Consider the following 16,467-nt stretch of genomic DNA (forward strand, 5'->3'; position numbering starts at 1 on the left):
AGTCCTGCGTACTAATTTTTCGCACAAGATCATACACGTTTTGTTGCATGTCATCTTGGCATTGAGCTGTCGCCTGTAATTTCTAGAATATCTGCTATTTTTAACAGTAGATACATAAGATAACTGCGTGGGTTCAAGTCACCAATACGTGGCATGATTGCAGAATATATTCAGTTCTCGTAGTAAAATACATGTATCTCCAAAACGTGTCACTTTCGAAGGAATGGCCCGCATGGCAGGCTGAAAGCCTCTCACTTGTTTCCTTTTTCCTATTCTTTTTCCTCAAGAAGAAGAGCGAATAAATAAAACAAAGCTTCGGTCATTATCTAGGTTTAATCAAAATAGTAATGAAAAAATAAAAGCTCCATGGTGATCGAACCTGCATATGCAAACTCTCTTCGCCGTGTTTACGTAGTTTCTCTTCAATTTAGAATTAGGCGTGGTTCTCACAGCAAAAGTTGACGCTAATTTCGGACAGCATAGTGCATCAATTTTGCAAATAATAGCCTACAGCTACCCGCTCGTGACCTGTGAAGTTACCTTTACTTTAGCTGCTCACGTCTTCGGTGGTTCACGTCAACATCGCACGCTATAGTACAATCTGGCTTTGACTTCTAATTAAAATCCACCACTTCCCAAGATCAGTCATTCTTCCGTAATTATTCTCTTTGGCAAGTAAACCAAAGTACCAAACAATCTTAAACAGTTATCTACGTCATACATTTACCCAGCTAATTATTTCATTTTGATGACTGACACGGAATCGAGACGCATTGATATGATTTGCAAGGCGGTCTTTTTTGTTTCAAAGTTTCCGGTGTATTGACAGCCACGATTTTCCAACGCGCCTCTACGGTTACCTGTTATTGCACGCTCTCGATGCTAGACAATGGACGCCATACCGTAAAGCTATTCTAAACTTTTCTATACCAAGGGCCCCGTAACGTAAAACTATTCCAGCATGTTTTTATTCCAATCTCCTGACAACGAATTTGCGTAACCGCCGACGCAAGCATCGGGCTGTCACCCGCAGCGCTGTCTAAAACAGACCGATCAAACGCTCTCCTCGCTTATAGGAGATCACTTTTGTTTCCTTGAGAACGGATAACACTGCCTACACTGACCGGCTTGTCTTATCTAATTGGCTCACAAGAGGCCATAAGCACGCTCAAGTGGAGAGGGATTCTGTGGGGCCGAGCCACTGCACTCAAAATCGAAAACCAGATGAAGAGGGTGGAGGGCGATTGGTCCGCTTTCCCTTAGCTTGCAGTGGCTCCTCGACAGTCACGACGGCATGCAACGGAAGCTTAAGAATGACGCTAAAACAGATCCTCAGCAAAGAAGAGTTGCCAGAACGAGGCTGTAAACGTGGCGAAAGTACTCGAAAACATCACACGGAACAAACAAAAAGTTTTATTACACGCAAATAAACCCATGCTGCCCGGCAAATTCGAGCGACCAGTGCACGAGCGATCGGTGGCAGCCATCTTTTATTCATTTCGGAAGGCAGCCATCTTTTATTCATTTCTGAATTGCCTGCGGCAATTCAGAAAAAAAATTCAGTTTTGTTCGGCATAGTGATGCATCTTTGACACGCAGACGTCACTTTGACGCGGTGTGTTTTTGCGGTTTTGTGACGTCGCGGGACAGGCAGGTGAAGTGGGTGCAGCCCGATGCGCTTGATCAATAGCCGAGGGCTAATGGTGAAAACGCGTCGAATCAGAAATTTTTTTGTTCGGTCAAATAATGAATAATCAGTGTGTGCACGTCATATCAGAAGGGGAGCTATCGCGGTTTTCGTGACGTCGCGTGAGAGACAGGTGATATGGGGGTGGTCAAAAAAAATTTGAGACCGATTGCAGAGGGCTGATTGCAGAATTGGAATAGAGGAGTTGGGAATAGTTTTCCGTTATAGTGCCCCAATTCTGCAATCAGCCATGCGCGATTGGTAAAAAAACTTTTTTCGACCTCCCTCACTTCGTCTGCCTGTCACGAGACGTCACGAAAAACGCGATAGCTCCCCATCTGATAGGACGCGTACACACTGATTATGCATGACTGGACCGAAGGAAAGAAAAATTGTTATTTCTAATTCGACGCCTTTTCGCCATTAGCTATCGGCTATTGGTCAAAAGTTTTCGGGCTGCACCCACTTCACCTGCCTGTCATGCGACGTCACAAAACTGCGAAAACTCACCACGTCTAAGTGACCTGTACGCATGAAAGGTGCATTAATATGCCGAACAAAACCGAATTTTCGTCTGAATAGCCGCAGGCTGTCCCGTTTCGTAAGGAATAAAAAATGGCTGGCGCCGATCTCTGAGGTACTGGCCACTTGCACTTGCCGGAAAGCTTGGGTTTATTTGCCGACAATAAAGCTTTTTGCGTGGCAGTGTAACGTTTTCGAGCACTTCCGGCCCATTTACGACCTCGCTCTGCCAGCTCTTCTTTGCTGCGAATCCGCTTTAGCGCCATTTTTATCCTTCCTTTGCATGCCACCATGATTTTCGACAAGCCACCGCAAGCTAAGTGAGGGAAATCTGACCAATCGCAGACGCCGTTACCACCCTCTTCATCCGGTTATCAATATGCAGTGCACTGCCTCGGCCCCATCGAATCCCTCTCTACTTGAGCGTGCTCCTCGCCTCTTGTCAGCCAGTTAAATAAGACAAGCCACTTAGTGTAGGCAATGCTATTTGTTTATTAAAGCAAAGAAAAGTGACCTCCTATAAACGAGGAGAGCGTTAGATTGGTTCGTACAGACAACCCTGCGGGTAACCGCCCGATGCTTGCGTCGGCGGTTACGCAAATTTGACGTCAGGAGATTGGAGTGAAAACATATTGGAATAAGTTTACGTTATACGGCCCAATGTGTGAAAAACGTGGCGCGCGTTACAAATCACCATGGACTCCCGCATGGTGCAACCGCTTGTTTTCTTGCTCAACCTTCGTGATATATGTTAAGCAGGCTCTTCCTATCATCGATAAATTCTACACAACTAAATGTTGCTGTCTTTAAAGAATCCCTGAAACAGTTAGTACAAAAAACTTTAGACGCGTATGGTACAGCTACAGTAAATCGTTCACGGTTGAGAATGGCACGACACAAAATACATGGATAGGAAATGACCGGACGAGTGACACGGAGGCACTAGTTTCGTCACTTCATGTTCGTGTATTTTCTGTCTTGTCATTTTTAACCTTGAGCTATGTACCAGCTAGCACAGTAGAAAGCTTTAATAAAGCGTTCACATTCGCGTCACAAGCGAAGCGTCTGATATTAAGAGAGCTATGGACGATTGCAAAGTACCCTTCTCCCTAGCCATGCTTCTCCTCCTCAAGTCGTTCGCCGAGAGATCGGGACTAAGCTCCGCCTTCGATGGGTCTGTCTCATGGTGTGACGTCATGACGGCTGCTTCCTGTGTCGTGGAGCCAAAACGCGAAGCCTCTGTTACCTTTCCGCTAGCCGCCTAGCCGTGGATCCCAAGCGAGAGCTATCCAGAAGAGTTGACTGTTGGGCTAGTTGGTTGGAAACAAGAAACAAGTCCTTGTCCGTCTTGTTTCCGTGGTTTTATTCGCGCTAAGTTACTACTTCAAATAGAGAGCTACCCAAGCTGCGTACGCTGCGAGCGTTCTGTCACACCACCGAGTGTGCCCAGTTTCTGGTAAGAGCAGAGAAGCTTGGCTTTTTCGCGGATGTGTGGAGGCGTTACCGTTAGCAGCCTGCACAGTGCAGCCAGCTGGTAGCGACGAGCTCAGCCGGCAAAACAAAGAGCTAATAATGTTTAACCATGTTTAAACATTTTAACCATTTAAAAAGATGCGATTACGCTGCTGCCGATAATTTAGGCTAGCAGTAAAATAGAATACCCTGCGTTACTGTTATAATAGCTCTGTATTTGTGCGGTTGAGCTCTACGCCATCATGTGGCTTCAACCTGGAGGCCGCTCACGTTTGCACTTCCGCCCATTCTGCAAAACGCCGAGTCCGGCTGCATGTAGCGGAATACCGGACATGCCCATAACTCTCTATTGTGGTGGTAATGCTGCGGCCTCAAGTGACAGATGCAAACATGTAGATATTTGCGCCGATCAAATACCGACAGCCCGAAGCACTGCAGCTACTCCGCTCTCCTGTTGCCAAGAAGACAAACATCATTTCACAGCTTGTGACGTCGCCAATCGCTAAATTTGCAGCCCACAACGCAAAAAGGTAGATTCATGCTCCTCGCGAAAAGAAACATTGACACCTACAGTGACCACGCAGATCGCGCCAGCATAAAGCATGTCGTAACACCTGCAGACGACGCTTGCAGTTTGCCAGAAGAGCCCCAGTCTAGTGATGAACCGCCGCTGTGTATATTTTTCTCTTTTATTGAAACAAGTTAACCAACATTCATACTATCAAGAACTACATTTGTAGACCTGAACGCTCAAAAGATTATCGATGACGCTACGAGGGCAGCCAATCAGATGGCTCGCCTTACTGACGTCATGCGCACCCACTACGTAGATGGTCCCGAGTGTGTAAAACTAAAAGCACCGGTCCCTGTGCTATGGGAAGCGATGCACATATTTAAAACCTTATCGATTACGCGCTTTCCCCGGAGCGACTAAATGTGTCACCTAATAATCACAAGGACTTACGATATATATATATATATATATATATATATATATATATATATATATATATATATATATATATATTGCCACATCCAATATACGACACGTAGAGAAAGACAAAGCTCTCGCGCATTGCAGAAGAGAAGACGACGTCCCTGCGCGATCGTTTTTCAGTTTGCCTGCAATTAAAGTGTCCACCCTGTTTTATCAGTTCCTGCCGCTTGTGAATTGTAACACTGGTGGAGGCGCTGGGTAAATGTTTCGGTTGCCTGTCAACTGCCCCACATTAAGCCCAGGACGGTTTCTGCGTGTCGAAGCACCCGTTCACCGCGCCAGCCGTCGCCTACTAGGTATAAGTCCAGAATTTGGCCCCCTATCAGGAAGCCTGCCTGTTACAACGAGTTCCCAAGCTATGGCAGACCCAGGCCCTGCGCAGGTGACTCTTTTGACTTCTGTATCCCCCGTGAGCTTCCACGGCAACGCCTACGAGAATGCAGAAGACTGGCTCGAGGAGTACGAGCGCGTAGCCAAGTATTATTAGTGGCATGCTGGACAGAAGCTATCCCATGTGTATTTCTCTCTTGAAGACGCAGCCCGCATGTGGTTCGTAAATCGCGAGGGAATCTTGCGAAGCTGGGATGAGTTCGGCTGCCAGTTCCTCCATACGTTTGGGAGCACCAAAAGGCGAGGGCACGCACAGCGTCTTCTCGAAACACGGATTCAAAAGCTGAAGGAAACTGTTGCCACGTTCGCTGAGGACATTGCTCGTCTTTGTCTGTCGTAATGCATACCCCGATATGCCCGAGGCGAAAGAACTCAGCCACCTCATGCGCGGCGTAAAGGAGCAGCTGCTTGCCGATTTGTGGGGAACCCGCCAACAAGCGTCGATGAATTTATTAAATAATCGACGCCCATAGGGCGCGTTACAGCTATGCAGCCGCCAGTTTGATCACCTGACCAGCACTGGACCGGCAAGCGCCGCAGCAGTGACGGTCATAGAGGGTTCCTTGCGCCGGCTGATACACGAAATTGTTCAGGAAGAAATTCATAAGCTCACTGCCACGCCAAATGAATGCAGAGCTGCGTCGCAGGCTTAAGTTGTGCGCCAAGAAATAAAGCAGGTGTTTGCCGCTCACGAACCAAATTCCCAGACGTCGCAGCCAAGCTACATAGATTTTGTCCGTCGACCGCGACCTGCAATGCCGACGGCACAGTATCACCAGCAGTCAGCACCGGCATTACCTTGGTACCATACGGAACAACCGACGCGACGGACCGCTTCGCAGAACCGATATTTAGCGCACAACATGGCTACAGGCACTTGTACTTCCACTGTGGGGAAGCGGGCCGCATCTGCCGTCATTGCCCTTATCGCGTCGAAGGGTACCAAGCGTTTCCATCCACTGCTTCTCGTGCTTTTGACGGCAGCCGAGCGAACATGGACTCGAATTCGATGAGCTAGCAAGCCGATTCTCCTGGTTACCGGTCGCGCTCCCCTTTTCCGGGACATCGTTTTCCAGGTGTAAGACGTAGTTCCAGCGACTTGGCCCGAGGGCGATCTCCCAGCCCACGCCGGGAAAACTGAAGGCCGCGACTCCAGGGGTTAGGTTGCCACACGTCGAAGAGCCGAAAATCCCCCATTGCCGTTGAACGAGAAGCCGATACAGCCGGATGATTTGACGACAGACGAGATTGTTGGCGCCGATGTTACTCTATCAATTGACGGCCACAACGTGAAGGCGCTAGTAGACACGGGCGCGGACTTTTATATTCTAACTGAAAAACTGGCGGACAGACTTCGCAAAGTGAAAATGAAATGGTCAGGGCCGCAGATTAGAGGTGCTGGAGGTCAACTGCTGACACCGACTGGCAAGTATACTGCAAGGGTCAGCAAGGAGATTCGTCAATCGCCGCAAATTTTGTTATTCTCCCTAACTGCTGCAAAGATCTAATCTTAAGTATGGACTTCTTACGCGAGCATCGCGCCGTCATCAACATACCAGAAGGTATACTAACCTTTTCTGGGGACGAAATTGCAGAACTACAGCGCAAGCCTTTGCGCATCATGAACGACGTGACCGTGCCACCATTATCTTGCCGCCTTGTTTCCGTCAGGTGCGACACAGAATACGACGGGGAAGATATTGCCGAGCAGATAATTCGCTTTTGCTCACTCACGGTGCTGCCACACCCAGAAGTCTCGTCAAAGTAATGCATGAGCAAACAGAACTACTGCTGACAAACTTCAGTAAGGAACGACGACGCATTGCGAAAAGCGCAGCAGCTGCTTACCTCGACGAGACGGCGGAATTCGGCGAAAGCTTTGCATTATAACAACGAGAGCAAGACGCTTCGGCACGCTTACCTGTTCTTGACCAGCGCGCGAGCTTATCAGCAGTGGAAAGGCAGCGCCTTGTGGACCTCCTTCACCAGTTTCCAGATTGCTTCTCGCCGACTCCGACAAAATCCGACAAAACCCGTACCGCGTAGCCCCCAAAGAACGCAAAACAATCCGACAGTAAGTGAAGAACATGCTCGACGACGACGTTATCCAACCATAAAAAAGCCCGTGGGCATCGCCGGTAATGATGGTCACAAAAGAGAGACAGCAGTCTACGTTCTTGTGTCGACTACCGTAAGCTCAACCGGGTGACAAAGAGAGATGTATACCCATTACCGCGTATCGACGATTCTTTCGACAGGCTGAAGTGTGCCCGCTACTTCTCGTCGATGGACCTCAAAAGTGGCTATTGAAAAATCGAGGTTGACGAGAGTGAGAGAGAAAAGACTGCTTTCGTAACGCCTGATGTGCTTTACGAATTCAAGGTCCTGCCTTTCGGTTTATGCAACTTTTCAGCGACCCATGGATATGGTTCTGTCAGGTCTGAAGTGGCAGACATGCCTAGTATACCCGGACGACGTCATAATTTAATGGCTCATAATTATAATAGGCAGTTATAAAGTTTCGCCCATATCTCTATGGCCATTCCTTCAGTGTTGTCAGCGACCATCACTCACTTTGCTGGCTGACGAGCTTGAAGAATCCGTCCGGTCGACTGGCGCGTTGGAACCTAAGGCTTCGGGAATTCGATATGACAGTGGTGTACAAATCCGGACGAAAGCACTCCGACGCCGACTGCCTTTCAAGGTCCCCTATGGGAAACCAGCGCTGGAGTTTTGACGACGCCTGCAGCGCCGCCCTGGCGGTCAGAACGTGCACAATGCAGCCGCGGAAGAAAATTGCTACTGGTAGTGGCGTTGCGCGCCCTGAAAATCGAAGGAAAACAAAAGGACGCCGATGATACTGTTGCGTATACCGGTGCCAGAACTACGTCGGGATGAGGGAGGCTGTATCCTTCTGCGTCTTTCCATTTGAACCCTAAGAACAAAAGCGGAGGCGGCGTTGGATCCAAGCAGTCAGGCGAGCGGAGTAAGTTCCCGTCTTGTCGCCCTGTCAAGCGGTGTCGGGCTGGTTTCCAAATCGAATTTCGCGTGTGTGCTTGATTTATTCGATAGTGAAGACGGTCAGCCATGGCAGACAGTACCAAACAGCAGAATCTGCAGTCGGCATTTCGTCGGAAAAAATGAGCAATAGCATGCACCATCCGGCATATGTACCAACCATTTTTCCTTCGCAATACGACCGCCAAGCCTCTTCCAACGCCAACGCCCCAAGCGAACGATACGAACGGTAAATATTATCTATTCATTGCCAAGAATTATGTGGTAGGGAAGCTGCCTTGTAATACGAGTTGTGTGCGCATACTGCCGGCGCACGCGTGACTAAACTGCTTATGTGTTTTCAAAAATCCGCATGCGGATGAGGACTCGCCGCTGAGATGCATCCGGTAAATTTATGTAATTAGTGCTAAATGTAGCCAGCGTTGTTACGGATCCAGCAGCGGAGCACTCAAACCTTTGCTTGCGCGAGTCAGCTGATGCGATAAAGCTTTCTTCTCCATTGACTGCTCTGCCGAAGTGACCTCAGAATTTTTTATGTCTAGCCAGAGAAATATGGAATGTCTTCAGGCCAACTAATACTTCCGAAACCACAGCGCAGCACGACCGGAGCCATAGCTACTAGATTTGCGAGGCAGGCTGCCACGCAAGCATGGCAACGGACCACGACGCAACCATATGGCGCAACCGTTAAAGAAACACACGTGCTCGCTGCGACACACTGTGAAAAATATATAAAGCTCAAAAAGCTTCTTTCGTCATTTCTTCACTTGATGGCGCTACCTTCTTTACGAAAACTGTCCGCTTGAAGCGGCGGGAAAACGGGAACATACGAACTTATAACACGGCCGCGCGCATGTGTGTCGTCTGGTCGAGAGGCTGGAATATGCCGCGTTTCGTCGCCAGGGCGGCGTGCAACGCACTCTTTTCGACGCGCCGCCTATCCAGCGCTGGTTCCCCATTGAGCAGGAAGTCACAGAAGATGGCGAAGACATGGTTTTTATAGGTTTTATAGACACTGCCACCGTCGCTCGTCAGCAGCGGGACGGCAGCAAACAGATTCCGCCTATTTATTTTTTAGAAGGCCGGTTTACAAGCGCGCCCAAAACATTTGCAAGAAGCTTGCCATCATTCCGCTTCCGTAACAATGTTCTATACAAGAAGAACTTTTCTGCAAGTGGAAGCAGCCGCCCACTTGGCGTCCCAACATCTCTGCGTCACGAAGTCTTTCAATACTGCCACAATGAACCGACATCTGGCCACCTCGTCTACACAAGAACACTGGCCCGAGTCAAACAAAAATGTTACTGGCCAACGATTGCCACCTCTGTGAAACATAACGTGCGCAAGTGCCTCGGTTGTCAACGACGAAAACCACCACATATGAAATCCGCTGGGCTACTTCAACCTGTCCAAGTGCCCACGACCCCATTTGCCCAAATCGGGATGGACGTTCTCGGACCCTTCCCGACTTCCAATACTGGCAATAAGTGGGTAACAGTTGCCACCAATTACTTGACACGCTATGCAGAAACCAAGGCCCTTCTAAGCGGCACCGCAGTCGAAGCAGCGAGATTCATTATTGAAAACGGGGTTTTGAGGCACGGTGCGCCAACGGCGAGGATAATGGACAGAGGTATTGCCTTTACGGCTGCACTTCTAAAGACAGTGCTTAGCCTCAGCGGCACGGCACGCCGAAAAGCCACAGCCTATCACCCGCAAACGAACGGCCTAAGAGAACGCCTGAACAAGACTATCGCCGACATGCTGAGTATGTACGTAGACATGGAACCCAAAAATTGCGATAGCATTCTACCGTGCATCACATTCGCTTACAACACTGCTCAACAGGAAACAACGCGAAATACCCCATTTAGCCTTCTTCATGGCCGTGAAGTGGCGACGATGTTCGATGCGATGTTGCCAAATGAATGCGGTCATACAGGCACGGAAGCTGAAGCTTTCGCTCAACGGGCTGATGAATCGAGACAACTCGGCCGCGTCAGAATCACCCGACAGTGGGACCACGGCGCTCGACGCTACAATCTACGGCGCCGATACATCACATATCAGTCAGGCGAAAAAGTTTCGGTTTGGAGTTCCATCGATCGGCAAGGGCTTTCAGAAAAGCTCCTCAGGCGGTACTTTGGTTTGTACAAGGTTGTACGACGCCTCAGCGACCTGAACTATGAGGTTATCCCTGACAGTCCTGCCTCCTCCAGGGCGAAGCAGCGTCCACCAAAAGTCGTGCACATTGTGCGCATGAAGCCCTATTGTTCGAAATTAAGTGCCCATGTCTCGTCTGACACATCCGACTGCCGATAGGTGTGCATCGGGACGATGCTCTCTCTGGAGGGAGGCAAATGCCACATCCAATATGCGGCATGTAGAGAAAGGCGAAGATCTCGCGCATTGCAGAAGAGACGACGAGGTCCCTGTCAGGTGTCAGCTGACGTGGCCTGGTGCCTGAGCTCCCGAACACTGGTTCTGGTCAAGTATCTGGCGGTTTTCTTTTAATCTGTGTGTTTTACGTAATTGTTCTTGACCTTTTATTTCAAGATCTGTTAACCTTCCAGAGTAATTTCCTATTTCTTGGCAATGTCACTCTAATCGCCAGGCCAGGAGGTTTTCTCCTGGTCGGCTTCTGTTCCTAACTCTGATTTGCCGGTGGAGCTTTTCTTACGCAGTGGGACAAGCCTGTGGCTTTGGTTCCGTGTGATGGTGGATTGATTCGCATGAAGAATCCCAAATCAATTCAACCCGAACTCCGGATGGCCTCGGCCAATTTTCAACAAATCACCGAGGTTCGACAGTTTGGCCGAGGGGGCATTCTTTGCTGCTCGTCAGGCCAGGCTTGTGTTCAAGATTTACTCAAGTGCGGTGTTTTTGCGACACATCCGGTGAGCACTTTCATTCCTCATCACCTTGCATGTACCAAAGGCCTAGTCCGCGGTGTCGCCATAAGTCTATGTCCGGCAGAAATCTTGGAAATGTTTTCAACGACAGACGTGATTTCTGTTTGTCGTTGCAGCCGTGTCGTTGCTAATAGGCGCATGCCCACTGACACAGTCATAGCTACTTTCGCTGGAATGAACCGCCCATCGGAAATCAAGGCATGGCCACTTATAAACCGAGTTGAGCCTGTATCACCTCGTGTCCTTCAGTGCCTAAAGTGCTGGCGGTTTGGGCACTCCATAAACGGCTGCAGGTCTAACACACGATACCGAATTTGTGGAGAAGGCCATCATTCAAATGAGTGTTCTTCCCGAAATGAGTCCTGCTGCCTTTGCAGTGGTCCCCACCCCGCAAATGAACCTAATTACCCCCCAAGGTCAAATGAAGTACAAATCCTCGAAATAATTGACAGACGTCGATGCTCTCGTCGTGAGGTCATTGGAGAAATTCAGAGCAGAACTCAAGGGTATGCTGGTATAACGGCCCGTCAAACATTGTCTAAGAGAACTCAATCTCTGAGGCAGTGGCAGCTTCCGTAGAAAAGGCATTGGAGAAAGCAATGGAGCGCATCATGACAAATCTCACCGACTCCCTTGGTCAGGTGCTGTCCTCACAACTAACTCCGTGGCTTCAACTAACTAATAAACCAAATATTGAGGATCCGGCGTCGGGTCTACCGCGGAGTCCACCTATTGAAATATCGACCGCGCAGCCACTCACAAATAACGATTCACCAAAGCCATCAACTCCTGAGAAAGTCGACCAAATCTGTCTCTCCGACACAGATGGGGTGAAAAATCAAGATGTAGATGTGGACCCCCGATCTCTTGAACGAGGTCACCGACAGAGAAAAAATCTAGCTCTCCCATCAACACAAAAGCAAAAAAGTACGTTAGACAGATTCTGACTAAGAAGGACTTCTTAAAAAAGAACGTTTTAGACTCTCTGATGCTCGGATTTGTTCACCATAGGAACATTAACAGTAATTCAGTGGAACTGTCGTTCCATACTTTCGGCCGCAACATATTTAATATATCTTATTTCTACATACTCTCCAGATAATATTATTTTGCAGTAAACTTGGCTTGCTGCTGGTCAATCTTTTCATCTAAAAAATTTACGATGTTTTCGATTGGATCGCCCATGCCGAGGCCGTGCTTTAGTGTTGTTTGTCCCGTCAAAAATCTGCCATAGAGCTACTATAGCATACCAGATAATGTCCCCAGACTGTGAAATCCTAGCACTGGATATAATACTACCTGGTTGCAGACCTTTTTCTATAATTAACACGTACCTCCCCGCTGGAGTACAAGTTACCCATTCTCTAGATACCTCTATTGCAAGCAGTCAGAAGAACATCATACTAGTGGGAGATTTTAATCCTCATCATGTATCGTGGGGTTTCCGAACGGACACTTGTGGCAAACGCTTGTGGGATTGGGTCTTAATGAATCATTTCTCCTGCTTAAGTTCGAGAGCACATACTTTCGTTCGTGGTCAGTCGCGATCTGCCCTAGATCTTAAGTTTGCTACCCCGAGCATGACTGTCACCTCCTGGAAGACTGTAGATTCGGGAACTAACAGTGATCACCTTCCTATAATTTTTGAACTGCTTACTTCTTTAACTAGTTTAAATAAATATAAAAGTTTATAATAAAAAAAAGTTTTAAAAGTTTTTTGAAAACCTTAAAACTTCCAACAATATGCGCCCTTTTATTAACTACAAAAATTTAAAAATGCTTTAAAATCAGCTTTACAAGCCCAGGAGGGCATGGAGAGGTATTTTAAAGCAATGATCCTATGTTCAATACTAAAACAGTCATCAAAAAAAGCTCAATTTGCAGTGAAATCTCATAAGGATGGATCGTATTGTCCCTGGTGGAATTCTGAGTGCGAGTGAGATTTTAGACGTAGAAAAGCTGCATGGAAAAAGCTTTTATACAACCAATGTCCTGTTGTTAATTGGGCTGATTATACATATATAGCTACCAGATTCAAACGAACAGTCTCAAAAGCTAAGGAGGATTACGATTCCAAGCACTACACATACCTTTCGAAGTCTAGCAATAAAAAAAACCCTGTTTAAATTTCTTCGATCTCGCAAAGCTATACCGGCCCCCGGGAACGTCATATCTGTCGTTCTATCGACAAAAGAATTATCAGAATCACTTGAAAAAATTGCTCAAGGACTTGTGCGACGTTTCACACATAAATTGCCGATAGGACTAAAGAAACCTCCCTTGGTAGACTACTTTGTAGCGGTAACAGCGACAGAGCTTCAAGGCATTATTAATTCTTGGACGGCGTCAGCCCCCGGTCCAGATGAAATTACAACAGGAATGCTAAAAGTTTTATTTGATTATGCGCCTCAAGACCTACTAAAGATAATAAATTTCTCTCTCAATAATTCATGGGTTCCAAGAGAGTGGAGGGTAGCTAAAATTATCCCAATATTAAAGAAAAAAATCATCCGGTCTTGACTTAGAAAACATAAGACGAATTTCTCTTTACTCAAATGTGGTCACGTGCAGCGGTGGCGTAGAGGTAGAACACCCGCCTCGCGTGCAAGAGGTCCGTGGTTCGAATCCCGGTGCCGGCAATTTTCCACCGGATTAAAAAAAATCCGCGTGTTGATAAAAATTGCACAAACAGGCCTGGAGTGTGGCCTGATCCCGGTGAAGAACGGGTAACGCACTCCCTCACCAGAGCAGGATTGGCCACCCTGGTGCAGTACTTGGCCACAACCTCCTATGAACACAACAATCAAACCCCGGCCCTCAGTCCCCAGCAGCTGCGAAGCAACTGACCACGGCGGCGGTCAGACCTGCGACGCAGCATAGGGTGCTAAGAATCACTGGCTCCGGACAGGCCGCCATTGGAATATGAACCTGGCAACGTTTAACGCTAGAACGTTATCTAGTGAGGCGAGTCTAGCAGTGCTATTGGAGGAATTAGAGGGCAGTAAATGGGATATAATAGGGCTCAGTGAAGTTAGGAGGCCAAAAGAAGCATATACAGTGCTAAATAGCGGGCACGTCCTGTGCTACCGGGGCTTAGCGGAGAGAAGAGAACTAGGAGTCAGATTCCTGGTTAATAAGGATATAGCTGGTAACATACAGGAACTCTACAGCATTAACAAGAGGGTGGCAGGTCTTGTTGTGAAACTTAATAAGAGGTACAAAATGAAGATTGTACAGGTCTGCGCCCCTACATCCAGTCATGATGACCAGGAAGTCGAAAGCTTCTATGAAGACGTGGAATCGGCGATGGGCAGAGTGAAAACTAAATACACTATACTAATGGGCGACTTTAATGCCAAGGTAGGCAAGAAGCAGGCTGGAGACAAGGCAGTGGGTGAATATGGCATAGGCACTAGGAATAGCAGGGGAGAGCTATTAGTAGAGTTTGCGGAACAGAATAATATGAGGATAATGAATACCTTCTTCCGCAAGCGGGATAGCCGAAAGTGGACGTGGAGGAGCCCTAACGGCGAGACTAGAAATGAAATAGACTTCATACTCTGCGCTAACCCTGGCATCATACAAGATGTGGACGTGCTCGGCAAGGTGCGCTGCAGTGACCACAGGATGGTAAGAACTCGAGTTAGCCTAGACCTGAGGAGGGAACGGAAGAAACTGGTACATAAGAAGCCGATCAATGAGTTAGCTGTAAGAGGGAAAATAGAGGAATTCCAGATCAAGCTACAGAACAGGTATTCAGCTTTAACTCAGGAAGAGGACCTTAGTGTTGAAGCAATAAACGACAATCTTGTGGGCATCATTAAGGAGTGTGCAATGGAAGTCGGTGGTAACTCCGTTAGGCAGGATACCAGCAAACTATCGCAGGAGACGAAAGATCTGATCAAGAAACGCCAATGTATGAAAGCATCTAACCCTACAGCTAGAATAGAACTTGCAGAACTTTCGAAGTTAATCAACAAGCGTAAGACAGCCGACATAAGGAAGTATAATATGGATAGAATTGAACATGCTCTCAGGAACGGAGGAAGCCTAAAAACAGTGAAGAAACTAGGAATTGGCAAGAATCAGATGTATGCGTTAAGAGACAAAGCCGGCAATATCGTTACTAATATGGATGAGATAGTTCAAGTGGCTGCGGAGTTCTATAGAGATTTATACAGTACCAGTGGCATCCACGACGATAATGGAAGAGAAAATAGTCTAAAGGAATTCGAAATCCCGAAGGTAACGCCGGAAGATGTAAAGAAAGCCTTAGGAGATCTGCAAAGGGGGAAGGCAGCTGGGGAGGATCAGGTAACAGCAGATTTGTTCAAGGATGGTGGACAGATTGTTCTAAAGAAACTGGCCACCCTGTATACGAAATGCCTCATGACCTCGAGCGTACCGGAATCTTGGATGAACGCTAACATAATCCTAATCCATAAGAAAGGGGACGCCAAAGACTTGAAAAATTATAGACCGATCAGCTTACTGTCCGTTGCCTACAAAGTATTTACTAAGGTAATTGCAAATAGAATCAGGAACACCTTAGACTTCTGTCAACCAAAGGACCAGGCAGGATTCCGTAAAGGCTTCTCAACAATAGACCATATTCACACTATCAATCAAGTGATAGAGAAATGTGCAGAATATAACCAACCCTTATATATAGCTTTCATTGATTACGAGAAAGCGTTTGATTCAGTCGAAACCTCAGCAGTCATGGAGGCATTACGGAATCATGGTGTAGATGAGCCATATGTAAAAATACTGGAAGATATCTATAGCGGCTCCACTGCCACCGCAGTCCTCCATAAAGCAAGCAACAAAATCCCAATAAAGAAAGGCGTCAGGCAGGGAGATACGATATCTCCAATGCTATTCGCAGCGTGTTTACAGGACGTATTCAGAGACCTGGATTGGGAAGAATTGGGGATAAAAGTTAATGGAGAATACCTTAGTAACTTGCGATTCGCTGATGATATTGCCTTGCTTAGTAACTCAGGGGACCAACTGCAATGCATGCTCACTGACCTGGAGAGGCAAAGCAGAAGAGTGGGTCTAAAAATTAATCTGCAGAAAACTAAAGTAATGCTTAACAGTCTCGGGAGAGAACAGCAATTTACAATAGGCAGCGAGGCACTGGAAGTCGTAAGGGAATACATCTACTTAGGGCACGTAGTGACGGCGGATCCGGATCATGAGACGGAAATAATCAGAAGAATAAGAATGCGCTGGGGTGCGTTTGGCAGGCATTCCCAAATCATGAACAGCAGGTTGCCATTATCCCTCAAGAGAAAAGTATATAATAGCTGTGTCTTACCAGTACTCACCTACGGGGCAGAAACCTGGAGGCTTACTAAAAGGGTTCTACTCAAATTGAGGACGACACAACGAGCTATGGAAAGAAGAATGATAGGTGTAACGTTAAGGGATAAGAAAAGAGCAGATTGGGTGAGGGAACAAAC

This window comes from Dermacentor variabilis, chromosome 2 (genome assembly GCF_050947875.1).
Source record: "Dermacentor variabilis isolate Ectoservices chromosome 2, ASM5094787v1, whole genome shotgun sequence".
Lineage (NCBI taxonomy): Eukaryota > Metazoa > Arthropoda > Arachnida > Ixodida > Ixodidae > Dermacentor > Dermacentor variabilis.